This window comes from Pipistrellus kuhlii, unplaced genomic scaffold (genome assembly GCF_014108245.1).
Source record: "Pipistrellus kuhlii isolate mPipKuh1 unplaced genomic scaffold, mPipKuh1.p scaffold_m20_p_1, whole genome shotgun sequence".
In the NCBI taxonomy this organism is placed as follows: domain Eukaryota; kingdom Metazoa; phylum Chordata; class Mammalia; order Chiroptera; family Vespertilionidae; genus Pipistrellus; species Pipistrellus kuhlii.
The window spans coordinates 97,048,338-97,073,200 of record NW_023425404.1 but is presented as its reverse complement, the minus strand read 5'-3'; the positions used below and the strand labels follow the sequence as shown (position 1 = coordinate 97,073,200).

At 35.8% G+C, this 24,863-nt stretch overlaps 1 protein-coding gene and 1 non-coding gene across 2 annotated transcripts in view; one reads left to right on the top strand and one right to left on the bottom strand.

Moving 5' to 3' along the window:
- The window catches only part of MDGA2 (MAM domain containing glycosylphosphatidylinositol anchor 2), an 865,861-nt gene that overhangs the window by 700,080 nt on the left and 140,918 nt on the right, over positions 1–24,863 (bottom strand). The window lies entirely within an intron of this gene.
- On the top strand, positions 1,595–1,730 carry LOC118710523. Its single transcript, XR_004985434.1, has one exon. It is a non-coding gene; the product is annotated as a small nucleolar RNA SNORA58 (small nucleolar RNA).

Sequence of the window (24,863 nt, the reverse complement as noted above, 5' to 3'; positions counted from 1 at the left end):
AAAAATAGTACATTATCAATATCCATGTGTTTGTTCCAACTTTTGAACCATCAAATAAATTTTGGAATTATAGCCATTTACTAAGTTGAAGACTGTATGAATTCCAATGTTAGGAACTTAAAGATAATTCTCTGACATGCAGACAGAGACCCTTAATTCTTAGAGTTAGTGGAATATAAGCATAAGTCAATCAATTAACCCCAATTCAAAACACTTAGTACATTTTCTTACCCATTAACTGCATTTATGCTTACTTTTCTGGCAATGAGCCCTGTTTTGCAGATGGTGCTTATGTATATAGTAGATCTCCATTTGTATAGTCACCAATTCTTTATAATGCCTACACCAAAATTATACCCTCCCTCTGTATTACCGAGTAAAATCAAGAACACACAGAAAATTAAGAACAAATTGAGTGTTGAAAAATGGTCTTTATATAGAGAGAGACTTGTAACTGACATTGTTAGTTGCCTCCTCAATATCTCATGCCTACTTTTCTCACCAACAATACCCATTTTCCTTTGGCCAATTCCCATGATCTCATTCCCAGTCTTTCCAGTCTCTGGTTCAGGAGGCTACATACCTAAAGCAGATAGCAAAGCCCACACTCTGAGCTGCAGACTGCAGTTCAGGAATAGATACTTTCTCTTCCTTTGGACTTCGTGATGTGAAGTTGTAAGGTTTTACCCTCCATGGTCACATGTGGGAAGCTGACCTGAGACTTATGCCTACCCACAGCTAGAGAATTACAGATAAACAAAACCAAAATCTGGATGACATCATCAACTTGTAGATCAAACTGTGCCTGAAGTCAGTAAAATTTCTCATTTTGTTTGTACATAACTCAAATTATTTTGTATTCTTAAGCCAATTTGGGTTGGGTTTTCTACCATATGCCTCCAAAAGATTCTTAATTCAAAAGCAAACTAGAACATGAATAGAAACATAAGAACAAAAAAAGCCATTTTAGTAATAAAAAATGCCTAGTGTAGTGCATTCATTAGAGAAATATTCAGAATTCGAATCAAAAAGGATCGCAGAGACTCAGAACTTGTGATATTAACAAATAATTTATAAATATCAACAAATATTTTCATATATGATTACTTAATCTTCTTTTCATATTGAAAATGCCAGTGAGACAAAAGGCATTTTAGGTTGATATTTCCCCCCACCACCACCACAAGCATGTAGAGAAAAAATTAAGCTTGCCTCCAATGCCTACACCTGACTCTTTTAGTTTAACTCTGACTACAAGTGGGAGTCTTGCAAGAATAAAATAATGGTAGTCAAGCTTAAAACACGTTGAGCTTTGTATGGCAATTATGATGCCAAAATATATCCTTCAGCAAAAGTTAATGCAGAGATATCAGGGTCATAATGTGCACACTCATTCTGAAAGTACAAAAGAGAAAAGAAAACAGAATATTTAGATAAAAATATTTTGAAAACAGGATATTTAGAGCAAAAATATGAACTTTTATTAACTTAATTTTAAAATGCAGCATGCATATCATTGAGAATAAAAATTATGTAAATTTATATTATATCCAAAACATATGTTAGATGAGTCAGTATAAAATTAGCTCGTTCCGGGCATACCCATAGACCTTGCTAGACTGTGGTTATGGCCAGGCAGGGGGGACAGTGTGTGCAAGAGTAATTTGTAGTTTGTGACAGATCTAGCCAGCCTATTCAGTGGCTGGATAAGTTGCATTACTTCAATATTTTCAATAAATAAACAAACAAACAAACAAAATAAAATTAGCCCCTTCCAGCCTGGCCAGTATGGCTGAATGGTTGAGTGGTTGAGCCAGGAGGTCATGGTTCGATTTCTGGTCAGGGCACATGCCAGGATTGTGGGCTCAATCGCCAGTGGGGGGCGTGCAGAAGGCAGCTCATCAATGATTCTCTCTCTCATCACTGATGTTTTTATCTCTCTTTCCCTCTCCCTTTCTCTCTGAAATTAATTTAAAAATATTTTAAAAATTAGATATATGCACAGATACGTTTATATATGTATAAAATTGGTAAAAACTATAATATTATGCTAATTGTTACAAAAACACTATTTTGGTTTTCTATATTGATCTACTCATCACACATTAAAAGAGATAACAGTATGTATATAATTTGCAACAGTGCAATTGCCAAGAGAAAATATTGTTATTTTATGCTTTGTTTTCTTTGAAAAATTAGGGATAAAATAAACTACAGAAATGGCAATGGTTAAGTCCTCCTAAAATTTTATTTGATGTTTTTGTGAGAAGAGGAGTAGATGCATTCTTTCCTCATTACTCTTCCTAATTACTTTACAAAACCCTTGGTCTCAATCTTCTTCCAGAGTCATCCAGTCAGCTGGATACAAATCATGAGTTTATACCATGTACTGGTATTCTTACCTTTGGAGCTAATCAGCTATACTTTGTGAGACAGTGATTTCCAACTCATTTAAAACCATTTCCCCTGTTTTCTGGAATTAAAGGAGAAACAAGGGTACATTTGGTCCCTTAATCTCGAGTCTCCTCCCCCCAGGTAAATCAGTGCATTGAGTTTGAAGATCATCAGTAATTTTGATAATAAACCCTCACTCTCCAAAAAGCCAGTTACTAATAAATCAGTTGAGCTTATTGCTTAAGAAGAATTAAAACTATAATGGAACTAACACACATATACATATTGTTTGTTTTTTGTTAGTTTGTTGATCCTCACCCATGGATATTTTTCCATTTTATTTTTAGGGAGAGTGGAAGAGAGAAGGAAAGACAGAGAGAAATATTAATGTGAGAAAAACATATTGATTGTTTGCCTCCTGCCAGCACCCCAGTGAGGGCCTGCACCCAAAGTACATGCCCTTGACTGAAATCAAACCCAGGACCTTTTGTTCACCAGGCTGACACTCTATCTACTGAGCCAAACTGGCTAGGGTAACTCATTTAAGTTTTTAATTCATTTCTGATTTGGAAAATGCTGTCTCCATGTCTATGTACTTGGCTTAGTAGCTAAACTCTTTTAGGATCTCAAATTCTATAAAGTGTAAACCTCTAAGCCATGCTCTCTGAAAGGGACCATCCCATTAAATCACCCTATTTCACTTATTCTTGGCAGTAACTGAGGGCTCCCTATAGGTTTGCATTCATTGTAGACTATTATATTTAATGACATTTTCCTTTCTTTTTTAAGTTACCATGTGTTTCAGACAAATGAGTTTAATCTTTCAAAAACCAGCTAGGCATAGGCACATAAAGGTATGTGCACAAACAAACACATTGCCTAAAAATCTTAAAATACTGAAAATGATTGTTCAAAAACACGGTGGCTATTAGAACACTAGACTCAACTCATGGGATTAATTTCCCAGAAGAAACTGATGTCAATGACAAGTAAAGCTGCATATTATAAATCCATGTAAATTTGTAATGTAAAAATCCATAAGGTGGACATTAAAGTGTAAGTAGTTTTCAAGACCCAATAAATTACATTAGTGAATTTTTTTCTATGACAGATATTAAGTGCAGTCAGAAAAAAGAAACAGAACAGGAGAAAGTTGACATTTTATTAACAGCTATATTAGAATAAATGAGCTCACAACCAAAAAAATCAAGAATCAATAAGTGTTTTAAATTAAGCACTTGACATGTTCGAAATGAATGTACATGTATACTTCAGAATACTGAAAAAATCAGTGACCATTCCTTGGAATATGATTCGGAACTATTGAATTCATTATATGACAAGTTCAAATACTTTTCTCTCAAGTTAAAATGAAACCAAATTAAAATTAATATTGACCCATTCCTGAAGTATAGGAATGGTGTCATCCAGAATTAAGGGAAAATAACTTGTAAAACAGGTTTAATACAAAATGAATTTCAACATTGGAACTTTACTTCTTTTCTAATGCTTATTGAAGAACATTGATTTAAATTCAAGGATAGCAAAACCTGTCATGAGTATAATAATTAACAAAAACAACTTCCACTTTGCAAGCACATACATATGCAGAAACTATAATTGATGTCTCATCTCCCTCAAATCTAGTCTAAATGTTTTCATGAAAACACTGCTTGCTCCTTCCAGGGCATCTTAATCATTGGTTCAATAACTGTCATTCTTAATATGCAATTATAGAATAAAGCTATAGAAACTGGATTGGAAGAATCATTTTTTGCAGGCTCTCGCATGTCCTCTTTTCAACCTTACTCAGTATACTTTGCAAAGTTCCCTGACATTACTCATGCATTAAGGGCAGATATAAAATATCTAGAAAAAGTACCTTGCTAAATTCTTTGCAAATATTGTATTAAGTCCTGATCCTGCCACTACCCTTTCTCTTAAAAAAGAAAATAAAAACACAAAATAAAACAAAATGACTAAACAGAAGCTGTAATTGGTTTTGTTTTCCAGATGAAATAGATGAGGTAAGTTTGAATGAGATTCTAGGCCCTTCCAAATGCTTTAACCACTCTTCAGAATATCTCAATGTTTTTAAAAAACAAACAACAAACAAAAAAAACCTAGGACTTTGCCAGGTGTTTCTCAATAGTTAGAACATTCCCACATATAAAAGGATCTTAGGTTTGAATCTTGGTCAAGGGAACGTACTTGGGTTGCAGGTTGGGGGCCTTCAGGAGGCAACCAATTGATGTGACTATCTCAGATGGATATTTCTCTCTTTCCCTCTCTCTCTCTCCTCTCTCCCTCCCTTTCTCACCCCCTTCTACTCTCTCTAAATATTAATGGGGGGAAAATATCCTCTAATGAGGATTAACAACAACAAAATTGGGAATTTATCTCTCTATGCATGTTTACATTCACTTTGGATAAATAAACATCTTCCACTTTTTAGTGTCTTAGCACTATAATGAATCTTTGGTGGGGACACAGTTTCCCTTCCTATTCCTCTTTTCTTTTAAAAACTCCACTGAACTAAATAAACAGAGAAACTGGTTAGAATCCTTTGCATTTATTTGTTTCTTTCTATAAGCAAGCCAATCAGTTTATCTCTCAGTATAAATGTCTGCCTTTAATAAAAATAGTATAATGTTGTCTTACCATGTTTGATTTTGAAAATATGTTAATGTATTTGTTTATATAGGTAGATATGCAGGAAGATAAAATAGATATGTTTAATAATAGATAACTAGAAATGCTATATTCAGTTGGATATTTCCAATAAAGAAACTGTCTTCTCTTTTTGCTTTAAATTTTAACTTTCAGTTTTGAACAGTGTCATTGCCATTTGATCAGGAACAATATATAAAATTGTCAAGTTTGAACAGTCCAGAAGTGAATAAGGTAACAATATGGTATTTCTAAATTTCAAATGTTATCAATTAGATAGAATAGGGTTTACAATAATACCACAGGGATTTCTTCCTACTGGAATGAAATTGATACAATAGTTATGGTGTTAAATTAATTTAAAAGTAACTATTATGTTCATAAATTTTAACTAGCTTCTAGTATTTCCAAAAGCCATTATTTTTAAACAGTACTTCCATAACTAGGTTGTATTCATTAAGATACCAGAATTTCAATTTCCCAAAGAGATTGACACATTCAGGAAATCTTCACAATTTTAGTGGCAATTCAATCTATTTTGATTTAAAATTGATTAGTATCTTTGGAAATAATGTGTAGTGAATTGCTGAGCTAATCAAGGTAAATGGAGCCCTGCATTAAATATTCAAGAATGTTACTCAATCACAAAATAACCTACATTTTTCAAGCTCTGAATCAGCAAATTAAGGCTGCCCTTTGTAAAACTTAACTTCATTGGCTCATCAGTATTGTTGTATTTATATAGTTATCAAACACTAATAACATGCTCCTGAAATAGGAAACAGCCTGTCCTCCTATCTGGACATGCCAATTAAGCAAAGGCCAAGAAGGACAAAAAAAATAATGAAAATACAATCGAGTCCATTTATCTTGCTCCTTCAGTTTTTCAAATGATAAAGCACTCTGTAGTACAGTATTGTATTAGCTTAAAGCCTACATTAATCAAAACCAACAAGATAGTTTTGGATATACAATACCAGTTTAACCAAACAATATGGGTTAAAAATAATTTGATCCATACTGACCCAAAATGATTGGCTTTCATTTAAGTTTAAAAATAAAAATAAAACAGTTAGGGAAAGCCCTTAGATCAGTACACTTTGAGCATCATTTCTTGTTTGAGGGGGAGGAAAGAAGAGACAAGACTGAAATGTGGAATACCTGGAGGTTACATCTGTAATGGACCCTGGGAATCTTCAGATCCCCTGGACCTACCAGGTAAGTTCACATGAAGGTGGGGGATGTCTACAAGAAAGCAGCACCTCAGGGAGATAGGAAAGACAAAGGCTCCTGAGCTCTGCTCTCCAGGTGCCCTGTCAGTGGGACGCTGACCCACAGCAATGTTAGACTTGTAGCTTGGCTGTGCCTAAGTTCATCAAGCCTCCAGTATATGAGCCCAAAAAGGGCATCTCCTTATTTTGTTATTCATCATATTAGAAACTGCTTTGCCTTCGTGTGGGACTGAAACAAAATACCCCTATTCTTTCTTCAGCATCTTATGAGCTGTAAGGCGTATCAAATGGGAACACAAGTCACAGTTGAAACATTTATTTTCCCAGGAAAATAACCTTCAAGCAGTGGAATTGACACAATTTTTCAGTAATGCTTGAGGCCAAATCAAGGACAGAAAAAAAGATGTGAGATATGTAGTATTTCTTTTTCCCTCCTCCAGGTAAAAAGATGTTTCAAAACTAAAACATCTTTGCTACTATTAAGATGGTTTTTAAAAATAGTATTTGACATGAAAAGTATGTGTCATTATCATTTCAGACTAGTGTGGGTCAACTCCTCAAAGTGGGTTATTAAAATAATGGGAGCAAAAACTCTTAATCCTATTAAATTTAGTTAGAGAATATGTTTATGGTAGAAAATAATTAGAGGATTTTTATTTAATGGCATAGAAAAGGCATTTAAAAATTACCTTTAATAACATCTTTTTTGCTACATTTGATCATTTCCTGATAGAAACTTGGAATCGTTACATTAAATAAAAACAAACAGAAACTAGAGATTGTTAAAGAAACATAAATTGTTTAACTAAAACACTGAGGCTCAAAGCATGCCTTCTAGAGCACTGAAGCAATAGCATCTAGGATCATCCGTTGGTCCTGAAAAGGATTATATTTATAGCAGTTATGTTCAATTTGACAGCAGTGTATAACTCCTCTGTGAAAAGGAATGATACCTATACAATGGAGATGAATTATTCTTCTACATTATTCAACTCATTTTGGTAATATATGCCCTGTTTCTCCTTGTACTTACTATGTTATAGTGACCCGAATAAGTTATAGATTCTCCAAAACAAGCTTTTCTCATGTGCACCATCCAGATGATGTCAGGGGCTGTGTCTTATGTCCTCTGGTAGTCCACCTGCCTGTACTGGGGCCTTCCCTGAAGTGGAACTCAATACCATTTGCTGAGTTAATCATCAAATGAATGGCTTCTAAGTCAGTTGTGCTCATGAAAAGACAACCATCATTCACTCAAATGCACATTGTAGAATTATCTAACCTTGGAGTTACAAAGAGTCTTACAAGAGAGCTCATTAAATTCATATTCAATTTGAGAATAACTTCTACCTATCTGCAACTTAGTCATCTAAATCCCAGTTTAAAAATCATAGTGATTGGAAGTTCACTCTTCCATTTTATTTAGGTTCATTTATTAAACTTTCCTATGTTGATTTATAAGTTGCTTCTTTTTTATTTGCATACTAGCTCTGTCTCCCGGCTAACAAGAAAACCAAATTGCCTTTTCATCCTGACAAAATTTCAAAAATTTTAAGGTTATTATAATTATCTCTCTTTTCTGGCTTAATATTTCAACTTAGCTCACCTTTTAATAGTTCTGGTCTCTAGGTCTTTTATGATCTCTGAACTCTTTCCACTGGATAGGCTCTGGTTTTTCAATCACCTTCTATAAATATGGAACTCAAATATAAACAGTTAAAATGCAGTTTCACTGTGTTTTGAGATTTTCTCTTCAACTTGTGCTTGTAGTATTTTTATGGTGATGTGCCCAGATGTGTTTTTTTCATTCTATTTTCTTCCCTGGTGTCTAAAGATTTTGAGATCTATGGCTTAATTGCTAGTTTTTTAAATTTTTAATTGATTCTGTCCTATTTTTTTGCTCCTCACTTTATAGAACATTAAATTATATCTATGTCAGGCTTGTTTATTATACTCTTCTTCATTTTCTAGCCTTTCCCTTCATTGATCTTTAGCTTAGTTCAGCAATTTTCAATCTTTTTAATCTCTTGGTTCACATAAACTAATTACTAAAATTCTGTAGCACACAAAAAAAACTATATTATATTTTTTTCCAATCTGATAAAAACGGTTATAATTTTGATTGATTTTAAAAAAAGAATTACCTATGCTCCAGAGTGTTTTTTTTTTTTTTTTTTTTTTTTTTTTTAGCAGGTGCCTATACTTGTATAAGGATTTTTGGTACCAAGAATTAACCAATCAGACACAACCTTATTATGACACATGACAAGATGTTTATAGTTCAGTCATTTTTTATTTGACAATCTAAGGAAATATAGGTCAGTGCACCTGGCTAAACAGTCAGGTATTGAATGTTTTAAAACTTCTTGGTGGCACACAGCCTGAAAATCACTTGATCCAGATATTTCTAGTGGTTTATCTTCCATTTCACTAATCCTCTCTTCTGGCATGTCAAGTCTGTTATTAATCTATCCATTGAATCTTTATTTCTCAGTCACTAAATTTTTCAGATTCCATTTCTCTGGAACAATTCTCCATTTCCCCCTCTATTGTCTTAAAAATATTAATAACAGTCTTTTAACTCTAATATCTAAATCATCCCTTGAGTCTCTGTGCATAAAATTTTGTTTTAATTTTTAGTCATTTGAATTGTTTTGTACATGCCAGGTGATTTTAAATAAAATATTGTAAATAATCTTGTTGATATTACTTTCAAATGACATTTTATTTTATTCTGAAAGGCAGGTAGAATCTGACGAATTAAGTTTAGGATTTGTGTTTTCTTAGGGCTGGTCTTTTTTCCAGTTTTCCCTAATTCCTAGGACATAGAGCTTCTGGAATCAAGACTGAAAGACTGTGAAATTCACAAGGGCCACTCCACTTTGTGGGCTATAAACTCTAACTTATCTTTCCATTTAACCACCAGACTGTTAATATTTTTGCTAAACTCTTTGGTCTCCTGGGAACAGCTTTCTACTTGATTTTAGAAGTTTCATCCTGCATACGTGTAGTTTAAAAATTGGCAGATACAGTCAAAACTGTTTTGGCTCAATGGATAGAGTGTCAGCCTGTGGACTGAGGGGTCCCAGGTTCAATTCTGGTCAAGGGCATGTACCTTGGTTGCGGGCACATCCCCAGAGGGGGTTGTGCAGGAGGCAGCTGATCAATGATTCTCTCTCATTTGATTCTCTCTCATCGATGTTTCTGACTCTCTATCCCTCTCTCTTCCTCTCTGTAAAAAAATCAATAAAATATATTTTAAAAAATCGGCAGATACTTTTAGAGGAAATGACATGTACCATTTCTGGTTCAGTTCTTGGACACTGCTTTCTAACTCTTACATCCTGATCTACAACTTGGAAGCCCTGAATGATAAACTCTCTCTCCCCGGTCCAGCAACTCTGTTCCAAGCCTCTGGCAGATACTTTCCCTCAGTCACTCTTAACTTTGCTAAAAATTGACAGGTTCTAAGAAGGGAAAGTAGAACAATTGTTGAAATCATCACAGTGATCTCTTTTCTTCAGAATATTAGTCCAAATCCTGTCTGCTTTGGGTTTTCACATATGTCTTCAAGATTTTAACGTGTGATTTTAATTCTGCAGAGTGTAGTGAAAGTATTATAGTTCAAAAATGTTTATTGAATATATACTAAGTCTTAAGCACTGCAGTAAAGAATGTATAGTGATGATTAAGATATGACCTGCACTCTTTGTTTAACACAGAGAGTAAGGTTAAGTGTGTGAGGAGATGAGTCAAGGAAAGCATTTATTCTTGAATAGATTTACTGTTTTGTTTGTTACTAATTGGAATTCTCTTTTACTTTTGATTAAAACAGTATTCATAAAACATTATAATAAATCAGAAAATGAACAAAATTATGAAGAAGAAACTAGAAACTACCTCTTGATTCCCACAAAGAGTTAGCTACTGTTCTATTATCTACCCATCAAAACAATTATGGATGAGCTAGAGGCCTGATGCACAAATTCATGCATGGATGGGGTCTGGTCAGCCAGGCCAGCCAGAGGGAGGGGCCATGGCTGGCCAGGGAGAGGGGCCATTGGCAGTTGGCAAGCCAGCCCCCACCCCCAGTTGAACTCCTGTTCAAACTCCTGGTCAAACATATTAGCTTTTTATTATATAGGATGAGTAGAAGGGAGAAAAGAATGAAGGATAGAAGAAATAGAGAAAGGAAGGGTAGGATGTAGAAAAGAAAGAAAAGGGTAGTCTACAGTATGCAGGCTCTATTAAAAATACCAACAGTTAAAAGGGGTAACTGTGAAGCATGCGTGATTGAGAAAAGAGTGGACTAAAGGCTGAAGGAAAAGCCTTGGAGAAAGATAAGGCATAAAACTATGGAGAAATGAGATTGTGGTAACTAGGAAAATAAAAGACCCTCCAAGATCAAGAGAAAAGGATTTCAAGATGAAAGACATGAGCAAAAGACTGAAGCACAGCAAATATTTCTAATAAATATGCTCTGCATTTGACCCTAAAATACCAGAGTAAGTGGTTTAAATGAAAATATTTTGAGCAGAGTAGTGGTGACAAAGCCAGAGTGTAGAGAAAGGTAAGAAGAAATGAAATAGAAGTGGCAGATATCAACTATCAATAACTTCCCTTAATAATATAGACACAAGAGAAAGGAAAGAAATAAAAAATGGGTAAAAGCCAAAGCAGCTCTTTAGATTTAACTCTGGAGAGATTTGACAAAGTTTAGAGACTAAAAACAAGGAATAATCAGAAGATAGAAATTAAAAATTTAGGCTAGAGACTATGTAGCTAACAAAACAATACCTTGTTATTGGATGTTATAATAGAGAATAAGATTATCCATGAACTTTTCATTTTCTCTTCTCTTTTGTGTTCATTTCTTACTTTTTTTCTTCTCCTTCTCCTCCTCCTTTGTTTTGGTATCCACACGTCAGACAGAGCAGATGCACATTAAATTTCAGGCCAAATAACCCACCATATCTTTCTTACAAGTTTGGCTGCTGACTCAGCCCTATTTTTAAGCTGGTGCCCAAGTGGGCTATGCCCAGACATAGCACTGCTAAATTCTGTCTGTGCCCACCAATGCTTTCATTCAATAAATATGTGATTAGTGCTTACAAATGGTGGTTAGCATCAGACTATAGTAGTGAACAGAAAGACCCTGCTCCTGTCCACCTGGAGCTTACACACTAACTGTTTATAGGATGATGTATGGTCACATCCAGCAATCATATTGATAAAGGTCCAAAATATGGCAGTTCTTTGGTCAGTGGCTAGGGAACCTCATCTTTCAACTAAAGACAGAAGTCATTCCGAAACTGGTTTGGCTCAGTGGATAGAGCTTCAGCCAGCGAACTGAAATGTTCCAGGTTAGATTCCCATCAAGGGCATGTACCTTGGTTGTGGGCACATCCCCATTAGGGGGTGTGCAGGAGGCAGCTGATTGATGTTTCTCTCTCATTGATGTTTCTAACTCTCTATCTCTCTCTCTCCCTTCCTCTCTGTAAAGAATCAATAAAATATATATATATATATATATATATATATTTTTAAAAGACAGAAGTCATGCTCTCTTTTGTCACTTCTGAAGAGTAGTTTTACAGCAGATTTTCAGATAAGATTAGAAACTAAACATTTACTAAAATCATAGCTACATTATGGCTTAAAAAATCATTAAAGCAAATGTAAATGTTACATTTAACCATTTTTTATATAATCTATGTATTAGAAATAATCAATTAGATTTAATATTTATTTTCTCTCCAATGCATTAAATTTTAAAATTGACCAAATAATATAATTATCCTATAATTTTACCCAGACTGAAATAAATGCTCTTTTTGCATTTAATTGGGAAACTCCTGGATAAGGGTTATCCCTTTTTACTTTGTAAAAAAAAAAAAAAATCTATCTATTTCAGACCTATGACACAGGCAATAATCTATCTAAACATCAAGTCTTAAATATAAACAATATAGATTATATGGAACAGTTTCAGAAAGTGTTCTGGGCCAGGGGCAAATATCAATAAGAAATATTTTAACTTTTTCATAAGCTACATATACAATATGTATGGCCTTTGTGAATCCCTTTCTGGACAAGCTTCCTGAAAAAACTTCTATTGATATAATACATTAACCTTATCCTTTCTTAGGAAATTTACCATTTTTTATTATTTACATTTTATAGAGATTTCATTAATAAAAAATATTTTTGTAAACTTTAAATGGAAAATTCTCTTTTAAAATAATTTCTACACTATTACTGACCTTTAACAGAGAGTGCTATTCCATCATTCTGAACTATTATCTGAATTTCTGAATACTACTCTTTCATGAAAAATGTAATGAATAATAACTTAGAACTATGCTTGGAAGGACAGTCTGTTTTGGTGGGTAGAATATAATATGTTTAAATAATGTAATTATGCATGTCACAGCTGTAGACTTTTCTATCTTGGAAATCTTGTCATTCAAAGCAATAGTACAGATGCACAGAATAAGTTACAGGGTATGTAAGGTTGACATCTATATAATACCAAGCATTTTTAAAAATATATTTTCTATTAATTCTTTACAGAGAGGAAGGGAGAGGGATAGAGAGCCAGAAATATCAATGAGAGAGAAACATCGACCAGCTGCCTCCTGCACACCCCCCACCATGGATGTGCCCGCAACCAATGTACATGCCCTTGACCGGAATCGAACCTGGGACCTTTCAGTCTGCAGATTGACTATCTATCCACTGAGCCAAACCAGTTTTGGAAATCCCAAGCATTTTTTATAGATGTTACATGAATCATATTTTCCTTGGTTTGAATTTTTCTTATGTGGAAACATGAGGGAGCAGCAAAGTGATAGGTAAAATAAAATGAAAATAATTTTCTTCTGGCATTCCCCTTAATGTTTCCAATTGATGTTAGCAATTTAGAAGACAGGTAGTAGAAAATTCCCAATCAAACAGCAAAAAGAAGAAAAAAAAAGTTAGGATAGTTTAAGGAACCTCTTGGATGACATCAATCAGGTGTCAGAGGGAAAAGAGAGAGAATAAGGGATTAAAAACTTACCTTAAGAAATAATAATTGAAAGGTATGCTAATCTGGTGAAGTAATAGACATATAAGACCAAGAAATACAGCATCCCAAAGAGGCCCACACCCAGACACATCATAACTAAAATCCCAAGGTTAAAGACAAAGAATCCTAGAAGCAGCAATAAAAAAGCAGTTAGCTACAAAGAGCTCCCATCAGATTGTCAGCTGATTTTTCTTTTCTTTTTTAAAAATATTTTTTTGATGTTTTATAAAGAGGAAGGGAAAGGGATAGATAATTAGAAACATCGATGAGAGAGAAACATCAATCAGCTGCCTCTTGCAGCTGCCTACTGGGGATGTGCCCACAACCAAGGTACATGCCCTTGACTGGAATCAAACCTGGGACCTTTCAGTACCCAGGCCAACACTCTATCCACTGAGCCAAACTGGTCAGGGCTGTCAGCTGATTTTTCAACAAAACCTTTGCAGGCCAGAAGGGATTGGCACCAATAATTAAAGCAAGCCTGTCAAACTCACAGCCCTAGGGCTGCATGAAGCCCACAATGAATATTTTTGCAGCCCAGCCAATCAATATAACAGCATGTAAAAAATGTTTTAATAAAAATTGCATAACTTAATTTTTACAATATCCTGTTATACATAATCATTAATAATTAGAGGTCCGATACATGAAATTTGTGCAAGGCCTTTGCACCCCTGCTACCTTGGCCCTCACAACCCTGGCTTCATCCGGAAGGTCGTCCGGATAGTCATTCTGCTGTTTGGCCTTTCGGTTGATTTGCATATTACGTTTTATTATTATAGATGAACTACAACATTCACTGACTGATTACTATAATCATGTTGCATTCAATTCCCTTACATGCCTTATGAGCAGGCACACATACCATTTCTCTCCACTAACACTACCAGCCAATATTTTAGCAGCCGATTGCCAAGTCATTAGTCTTGGACTGACTAGTTTGGTGTGTGCAACAGGAAATATTTCTCTTTCGGAGAACAAGAAAAATAGGTTTATTTGCATTATGCTTATTAATTTGTGCAGTTATTCAGTGTCTGGTAAGTTAATGTTCAAGAGAAAATATTAACTTTTATTAAAATCTTCTATTATTTTATGTTAAGGATTACTCACTTATTTCAGCCCTTTCTATTCATCATGTTTCTATCAAAATACATATTCATTTCTATGAACTTTTGTTTTTTTGTGGCCCACATAAACTTAAACCTCATTTATTTGGCTTGTGTTAGCCTTTGAGTTTAACATGCTTGAGTTAAAATAATAAAATATAAGTTCTTACAATGAAAATTACTTTACTCAGCAAGGCTATTACTCAGAATAGAAAGAGAGATAAATAACTTTCCAGACAATAAAAAGCTAGTTTTTCACTACCAAACCAGTATTATAAGGAATTTTAAAGGGACTTCTTCAAGAAAAATAACAAAAAATATGAATAAAAATATTGCAAAGAAAAGATATTCTTACTGACAAAGCCAAACACATAATTAAAGCAGTAGATCACCTGGCTGGCAATGCTCAGTGGTTGAGTGTCGGCCTATGAATCAGGAGGTAACAGTTCAATTCATGGTCAGGGCACATGCCCAGGTTGCAGGCTCCATCCCCAGTATGGGGTGTGCAGGAGGCAGCTGATCAATCACTCTCTCTCTCTCATTATTGACATTTCTCTCTCTCTCTCTCTCTCTCTCTCTCTCTCTCTCTCTCTCTCTGTCTCCCTCCCTCCCTCTCTTCAGTCTAAATTCCATAAAAATATAATTTTTAAAAAGCAGTTGATCAACCAACACTAAAGTTAATACAATTGTTGACCAGCAAAAGCAGGAAGTTCATGGTAATTACAAGGGTAAATTAAGGAATACAATTAGCGTGCACACACACAGAGAAGGAGTGAACAATAATGACAAAAATGTAATCCAAATAAAAGCTTTCAATGCTTAATATTAAGTACCGTATTTTCCGGCGTATAAGATGACCCCCTAATTTTACAGTTAAAACATATAGGTTTAGGCCTATATTCGCTGTATAAGACTAGCCCCCACTTCCGAGGCAACACCAGTTCTTTTTTTAATAGTCCGCCTCTCTGACTCTGGCCAATCTGAGCAGGCTTTTTACTAGAACACAGTGTCGTCTTATTCGCTGGAAAATACGGTATTCTATCAGGTTCAGAAAACTTGTATGCATATATATTCAGAAGTCTGCAAAATCAAGCAAGATATATCCTAAAAATTATTTAAAGAAGAAAAGGTCAACAAATGTATTAAAAATGTAGAAATTTAGCATCTTATGGGTTATTTAATACAGATCACCATTTTAGGAGTTTCTAGCATAGGGGATTGGAGAAAGTGGCACTGGTGGTTGCAAGGATGCAGAGCCTTCCAGGTAATTTGAGGCTAATTGTGCACAATACTTTGAGAAGAGCTCTAGGAGCATATAACTGCATTAGGAAATAGTCTTTGACACCTATAAACTTATGATTCATTGACAAGCCTTTGTGCTAATTTAAAAGGAGAGAAAAACCTCCAGTTTTTAACTCACAAGTTAATACTATTATAATTAGCTAGGGGCCCATTGCACAAAATTCATGCACTGTGGAGAGAACCCTCAGCCCAGACTGCCCCTCTCACATACTGGGAGCCCTCAGGGGATGTCCTATGGATAGCTTAGGCCCACTCCCCATTAGGAGTCCACTTAAGCTGCAGTCTGGCCTCCCTTTGCTTGAGGCTACCTGGCTGATCTGGGAAAGGAGCCAGCCCCATCACCCCACTGCTGCAGCCACTGCCAGTCACCGCAGCCGCCAAGGTATTTTCATCAACAGGAACTCCAGTTCCTTCACCATGAAAAAAGAACAACTTCCTTTAAGCATTTGCAAGATGTGTCTTTCATAGGATACGACATTTCTTTCTTTCTTTATTTTTCTTTTTATCCTCATCTGAGGTAATGTTTCCATTGATTTTTTTCTTTTTTAATATATTTTATTGATGTTTTACAGAGAAGAAGGGAAAGGAATAGAGAGTTAGAAACATCGATGAGAGAGAGACATCGATCAGCTGCCTCCTGCACACCCCCACCAGGGATGTGCCCGCAAACAAAGTACATGCCCTTGACCGGAATCGAATCTGTGACCTTTCAGTCCACAGACCGATGCTCTATTCACTGAGCCAAACCAATTTCAGCTCCATTGACTTTTCCCCCCTCCCCTCCAATCCCAGGCTCAGCCCCTTCCCAAACCTAAAGCCTCTGCCCGATGGCCAGCTGGGAGTGACCTGGGTGCTGAGGAGGTTCCCTAGACCAAGGTATGTATGCAAATTAAGCACCATCTTTATTGGGTTAATTTACATACTCACTCTGATTGGCTGTGGGTGTAGCAAAGGAACAGACAATTTACATGTTTATCTATTATTAGGTAAGATAATAAAGAAATGAATTGGCATTATAGGTATTTGATTTTACCATGAAATGAAAACCTCCTTCCTTGTATTTAGAGGCCAGGTGCATGAAAATCCGTGCACTCAGGTGGGTCCCTCAGCCTGGCCTGCATCCTCTCGCAGTGCAGGGGCCCTCGGGGGATATCCAATTAACAGCTCCCGGATGGGAGCGTGCCTAAGCCACAATCTGGCCTCCCTTAGTGGGAGGCAACCTGCAGGCTGTCAGCCTCATCCTCTGATCACCATTCCACTGCTGCCAGTTGCCACTGCCCCCTGATTGCTGTCCCCTCCCTCTGCCCACTGGCATCTGCCTTGGCTGGCCTAGAGCTGCCCCAGCCCCCACCAACTCATGGTTCTGCTGTTCGGTCGATTTGCATATTAGGCTTTTATTATATAGGATAATCTTGACAGTGCTGGACCTTCTTATTTCCTACTTTCTTATTGCTTTCATGGTCTTCTCATTCTCCTATTTTGCCTTAGCAATGGAGTTTCCTCTCTAAGTACACTAAATATTACTCTGTTTATTTTCTATGAGCTCATTTCTAATTAATTTAGGCAACATCCTAATTTCTAGCTCTGCCATCACCCTATTCCAGTGTGTATTCCCAGAGACTGACAAAGCAGATTTATTCCAGTATGTATCCATCACACACCTCTCATTAAACTTAATTTATGCTTTTCAGTGATACTACTTTTAAAAGCTATTAAGATGAAAGAAGGTAATGGGTAGGTAGCTACACACACATACAAGTAGGTTTACAGTTGTAATACAAATACATACAATAATTAATAGATCACAATAAAATACGAAAGTCTGTGTTTCACAAACTCACAACTGAAAACTTAATTTTTCTAACCCCTGTACATATCTGAGAAAACTTCTGAGGGGCGGGGGGGGAGTCTTATGGATAAGATGTGAGGCTCAACAGAGTTGTAAAGGGCAGTGTGCCAGTGCTAAAGAAGTAAGAGTGCTTTTAAAGTGGGGCGAACACCTGTCACTCTGGTTGATCTAGTTCAATCTTCATTAATTCAAACATAAACACCAGAATGGACATGAAGTTGAGTGGGAGGCTGGTGGCTTCAATAAAAAAGCCAGTAACAAAAACAAAGAAACAAGCAAACAAACAAAAAGTGCTGCCTTTGAATTTTACAGATTTGACGCCAACAAATAGAGCAGCATCGTAAGCTCAGGTTGTCTTGATGAGAACACTGGCTCTCTCAAGCAGGTGTGGGGACTTTTGGACAATGTATTGGCAACACAAGCAGGAAAGGTAGAAAATGTCAGAAACATGTGACAGATTAGAGGAGTACACTGAAGTACATACAATGCAGAATCTCCCTAGGAGCTCCCAGACTATCTGGAAAGAAACCCAGAATGTCTGGTCTCACCAACCAATCTGGACAGAGCTCAAGGAACACAATATTGCTATTCTTGCCGCAGCCTTTTGTGGATGTCACTCAGGTTAGGCCTAGGAAAACAGATTGTGTCTCAAAATTAGAAATAGAGTTGTGAAAAGTTATGTGCCAGATAACCATATTAATAAGCCAACATGGTTTTCATTTTTATTTCTTCAGAATCTATTAGTCCTCATTAGGATTACCAGGTGTTGAGTATTGATTCAGATTGTGTTTTAGTTTCTGTCTAACAAAGTGAAACAATTAAAAAGCAGTCACATAATTTCTATTTATATCACTTTCACAATTCTTTCTTGTAATACATTACATGAAAATAGTTCTTACTCCTTAAGTCTTGACAACTAGTATATTATTTGTATATTTTTAAAATGTTCTGTATATTGTGATATTGTAACATCTTTAAAAAGCTTTCTGGATGGGAAGAGAATGCTCCTTCCTAAGCTAGCCAATTCTTAAAAGCCAGTAAAGGGCCCACCCAGGAGCATGTCTTTGAATATGCAAGTTTAGCAACCCAGGACCATTTGTCTAGTAGCTAGCTTTTGAGGCAAGACTCCTCTGCCTCGATCATCCCAGGACTGGTCCCAATAAACTAGAATCAGTCTTACAATGCCAAGGCTCTCAATACTCAAACTAGCCCAGCTCTAAGCTGTTCATCCCAACCCACTGATCTCTGTGGAAAGCCCATGAATGGCTGTGGCCAAAGAACGCTCAGTCCCAGCTTCTCGCTTCTGACCACCTGGGTATTTTTTCAGGAGGCCTTGCATGGCAGCCTTTTCTGCAGGACCTATGAGTACAACACACTTTTATTCTTTTCAGAGCCTCTCCTCTGTCTCCTTTAGTGGCAACACATGCCGGACCAACCCATAAAAGGATACACAACAGCTAGAAACAAAGATAAACCTTCTTTGTCTAACACTGATGCTTATTTGCTTTTAGAGGTTCTAATAGTAGGAACATAATTTCCTTTGCAGGGAAGACTCTTGGTTCTGGAAGGAGTCTTCCCCACGCCCCCTCCCTTGAATATGCTGATGTAAGTTTCCTATTTATGAGTTTCTATATGTTAACTCCTAACTTTGTTAACTTAAGTCAAACAGAAATCGTTTAACTGAAATGGACATGATGCTAGGTTTTACCTTAGCAGGCAGAGAAAGTACTATTCTGCAGTGAGGTAACTGACAGTCATGGTAAGGAGTTTGCAGCTTTCCTTGAGAATATATTAAAAAAAAAAAAAAATTAGGGCCAATAATTTAACATACCACAAAGACACAGTCAAGCAAATGAAAATTACCTAAACCAATATATACAAATACATTATTAATACAACCACACACACACACACACACACACACACACACACACACACACCTTAAAAATTGCTATCTACTGAATACTTAAGTTCCCTAAAAATTTCATGTTAAAACTTAATCTCCAGTGGCATGGTGTTTGGAGGTAGAGTCTTTGGGAGGCGATTAGGAAATAAATGTGTGGAGTTCTCATAAATGTGATGGGTGCTCTTATAATAAAGACTCCAGAGAGCAACATTGCCGCTTCTGCCCTATGAGGACACAGTAACAGATGGCTGTGTATCTGGACATAGGCTTGCCGCTTGAGTTTGGACTTTCCAACCTCCAACACTGTAGGAAATAAATTTCTATTGTTTATAATTAATCCAATCTATGGCATTTTGTTATAGTAGCCTAAATGGACTAAAACATATTTCCCCTCCAACTGGGGGTCCGATGTTTATTCCAGACTGCAGCTGGGAACATAAGCTAAGTTAGCTAGAACCTTAGACATTTTGTGTACAAAAGTGATGTAAACATTAGCCCACACAAAAAGTAATAATTCCCTACATTATGTGTGGTATGAACTGTAAAGGTTCTTGTGAGCCTTGATTGCTAAAGCCGAAGGGAGTTTCCTATTACATAGAGTGAGAGTTCACAACTACTCTGTTTATTGGTTAATCATACTATTATAGTCACTAACCATACAAGTAGAAAGAGAGAAGAGTAAATACCAGGATATATCCATACCCAGTGTGGGACATATTTGAGTTTAGAATATAAAGTAAAAATTTTCCAGCAAGACAATTTAAAACTACTAGTAATTTCTTTGAAATTAGTAAAAGGCTTGCTATGAAACTAATATGAAATAATATTGAATGTTCAACTGTAATTAAATAAACAAACAAAGCCAGTAGTAAAAGGCTTTTCTTTAAATCACTAATATTGACAAATTAGCACATATGGTCCATATAGCTTGGTCTTCAAGATACTTTAATGGTCTGATCTTCCCCCAAAGTTAATTACATAAAAGAAGTACATACCTTCTTGTGTCTATTCAAATGTTAAATATGAGACTAACTCCAAGCTTATAATTAAAGCTCACAGACAACTCCATGAAAGAATTGGCAGGCTTAAGTGGTTAATCCAGGAAGAAAAAGACTTTGAAAAGAGGTTGTTTCTGTGAAAGAATTTAAGGATTATGGGATCCAGAAATGGAGGTTTCCTCAAATGTGTAACCATAGCAAATTGCACCAGCTATTGACATGGAAGAGAGATACTACTATGCAATTCAAGATTAATCTGAAGAGGAAGCCTAAGACCTGCTCTTATTCACTAATACCTCCTCTCTGTAAAAACTTAAAAAGAAACAAAAGCTGTTACATCAGTAAAATGTGCCACATTACTATTTAAATTATCACAGGCAGATGGCTAATTTGACTAAATCAACCTTTGTTTACAATGGAACAAATCCATTGGTCCTGTGCCAAAGAATTATGGTTTCTACTTCTCCCCCTATTTCAGCTACTACATTAACTTCAGGGTTCACTAAATCTCCAAAGAACAGGATTAAAACTCAAAGAGATTAACCAAAGAACATATTTGCATGTATGCATAACCCATGAACACAGACAATAGCCTGGGATGGGTTGAGGGTGGCAGAAAGGGAAAAAATGGAAGTCATCTTGTGAAAGAAAAGAGCCACATGCTAACCTGTCAGGCTCAGGGAAGCCTGTGTGGTAGTCTTGCAAACTTAGAGACCTAAAATAACCACAAAAGATGGTTTGAAAATATGTAACTACAAAAAGGTTATAGTGGGAAGTCATGTCCTAGACTGATATTTCATCTGACAAAGATCAACTTAGATCTTCTTTACTGAGCCCATTTGCCTTTTTCCTTCTAAGAAAACATATCTGTGAGATGTCTGGGTAACTTGTAACTCCGTTTTTTTACTCTGGACCCCTCAGGGCATAACAAATGGCCTCCAGACATTACCTCATTGTTATTGTTATCAAGTTAATTGTCAACTGTTAATTACCTTAAGTATCCTGTATCCATCTCTGTAAAAGAAGCTCATGTTCATCATTTCACTTTTTACCCTATCCCAGAGGTTTCCCCTCTTCACTCTGTCCCACCTCCCTAATCTGTCACCAATGAATTTCATGTAACTCACCCACCTACCTTTCCTTTGATTGCAATGTATAAATATAGATGTAACCCTGCATTCTCCAGAGCATTATCTCAATCCCTTGAGGTACTGCTTCCCGGCGTATGTAGACAGTTTGGCTCAAATAAACTCACAAAAATTATTTACAGATTTTAATGTGCTTTTTTTGTTTTGTTTTTCCCCATTAACACTCTGTAATATTGTCAACAATAAAATTAAAAAAATTTTTCAACATACTCTTCAAAGATGAAAACAACTCTGTGAGTTCAAGCTAATAAATACTGTAGAATCAGACTTCCCACGGACAACATAATGAATAATAACCATGTACATACAGTACAGGTGGACAGTTTTATATCCTCATGTATTATTTATGATAGGAAAAATATTGTTAAATAAGAAGCACTGTTACCACCACTGATTTTAAGATAATATAGATTCAGATAAATTGGGTCTGTGTTTTTCTATTTGCCAATTAGATTCCATTAGACTGTTTTAAGTCTTAATTATTTTTCAAAGGCAGCAGTTAAATAAAAGTGTGGTATTTTGAACCTGTGTTAGCATATTTTAACAATATAAAAGTTTATTCCCTGGATATATATGGTTTATTAATGAAATAAAATTATTCGGAGCTTTTCTTGCACTAATGTTCTATTAAAATAGGACTTATTGATTGGCATGGAATTTTGAATTTGTGATTTAAATTTTTTCCCAATTAGAAGAATCTGGTCAGTAAATTGCAATGGGATATCAATGAACATTTAGTAGCATCTAAGAAGATGACTTCATCATTCAATTGCCAAGTAATTCAGTAAATTACTTTTCTAGAGCAGTAATGGTGGGTCAAAGTGTCTAAATCTTGCAATAAGACTAAGTGATCTCAGAAACTACCTTTCTTATTGAGGCTTACTGTTATACAGAGAGATAACAATTCAGTATCTCTAGACCAGGTCCTTAATGAAAGAGTTGCTCATACTCAGACACAGCCACCTCTCCATGGCAGGCATACTTGAACTTTCTATTACATTTCTACTCTGTCACCTCCATCATAGGTCTTATCCAATCATGATATGATTGTGTGTATGTTTCTTTTCCTCTCTCTCTCCCTCTCTTTCTCTCTCCCTCTTCCCTCCTGCTACCCTAAAAGTCTAAGGTATTTGAAAAGTTAAAAATTATCTGTCTAATCTGTGATTATTATAGAAATTACCCATTATTTATCTGGTGCTAGCACTGAATTTGTGAAATGGATGAACATAAATTTCAGAGCAAGTGACATAGTTACTTTGCATGCATGCAAAAATTGCTCAATAAATATGCATGGCCCTAAATGAAATCATGTCTTTCTATTCCTTATTAAGTACACTTTTACTAGTCGAGAGTGCTTTGCATGTTTGTCAGTTACCTCTCTTACTCTACCTATCATCCTAGTCCACTCTTAAGTTCTCTAAAAACATCAACTCAGTGCTTTGGCTGCATTCTTCAACTTGATGTGTCCTCGAGAATTAAAAAAAAATAATAATAACCATGTGCTATTGAGTTTCAAAATTATATATTTGCTCTTACTTCCTATTGCACTCAGGATACAGCCAGGAACCCAAAACCACACCATAATTTGAACAGGCAAAATCGAAGACCAATAATTTAATGCAGAACAAAGAAAAAAATAATATTTTAATGATTAAATAAAAAAGTATTATAGCCAAAACCGGTTTAGCTCAGTGGATAGAGGATCAGCCTAGAGACTGAAAGGTCCCAGGTTTTATTCCGGTCAAAGGCATGTACCTTGGTTGCGGGCACATTTGGTCCTAGCTGCATCCTTTCTTCCAACCAATCTATTGCAATGGGATATCTAGTTCATTTAAGTGGCACGAGTTATTCTGACTTTTACTTCAGAGAATTGGGAGATAGTTGGATAAGGTAAGTTGCATCCAGTTTCATAGTGAAGCTTAGAGCACTACTTTTAAGGCCTAATACAGTTAATCATACAGTTAATACTCAAAAAGTTGGGGTGCTAATAATGTATAAGGCATTTCAGATTCAAACCCTTGTTACCTTTTCTCTAGATCCCACTCCATGTGACTCAAACCCCCACCTCCTGCCTCTTTAAGGATCCTTCAACCTATCAGCAAGTCCATACACATAGGGCATCTGCTCTGATTTTTCCTTCTGTCTGGAGCACTCTTTCCTCAAAGAGCCATAGGATTGTCCAATCATTTTCTTCATGTTGTTATTTAAATTTCACCTTCTCAATAAAACTCTATCCTATTTAAAATAGCAATCCAGTGATACTCCCTGTCCCCTTCCCGGCTTTATTTTTCTCCAAAGCCTTTATCACCAAAGCACTGAGTGTTTTGCCTGTCATCCATATAAGAGTGCAATCTCCATGAAGAAACTTTTCTGGTTTATTCACTGCAGGATATTTTGGGTCTGCAACCAGTACCTGGCACATGCTTGATTATCAACATATATATATGTGGAATGACTTTTATTCCATAATCTAAGGTCAGATTATTTGTTATTCTTTAGAAGTTGAAACCTCAAAAGCCTACACATATGCCAAGCAGGTAATATAAATGACTGAAGTGAGATGAGTACCCAGGTAGTGAAGAATGCTTGTCCTGTTGAAGGTAATGGCTAGTCATCATCTATGAAAAACTGTAGCTACACCGTGAAGTAAAAACTGAACCTTGCTATTTTCAGACTTTCCAAAAGAGGTAGGAAAAAAAATGAAGGTTATAATCTTCTAGTTTATAAATGTAAAAACTAATTCAATCTAAGAACAATAAATCAGTTTGCAAAACAAATAAGATATTCTGGAGTAAGAAAGTGGCTGCAGTTGCCAGGAGTCCACATGATATTCCCTCAGTGGTATAAAATAGAAATTCCATGTTTTATTTCTAAATTTGTGCTTCCTGTAGTTAATGCTCAAACTCTTAATGTTTCAAACCTCTTATATCAAATAAACTTTGAACCCATAAAGTCTTAATTTTCTCTGATCTTTGTCCTCTTTCTATCTTGTGTTCTTTCAGTCTTTTCTGCCAATAGCCTACATATAGTAAAATTTCAGAAGGAACATCTGCCATGGAATTTTTTAAAAGTTGAATTATAGTTCTACTTCTTGTTTGGTATGAGAACTTGAAAAAAAGTTCTACATCTCCAGTCCCTAATTTTCTTATAATGTTTGAGTTCCCTTGGTAACCATACTATTTTGTTCTC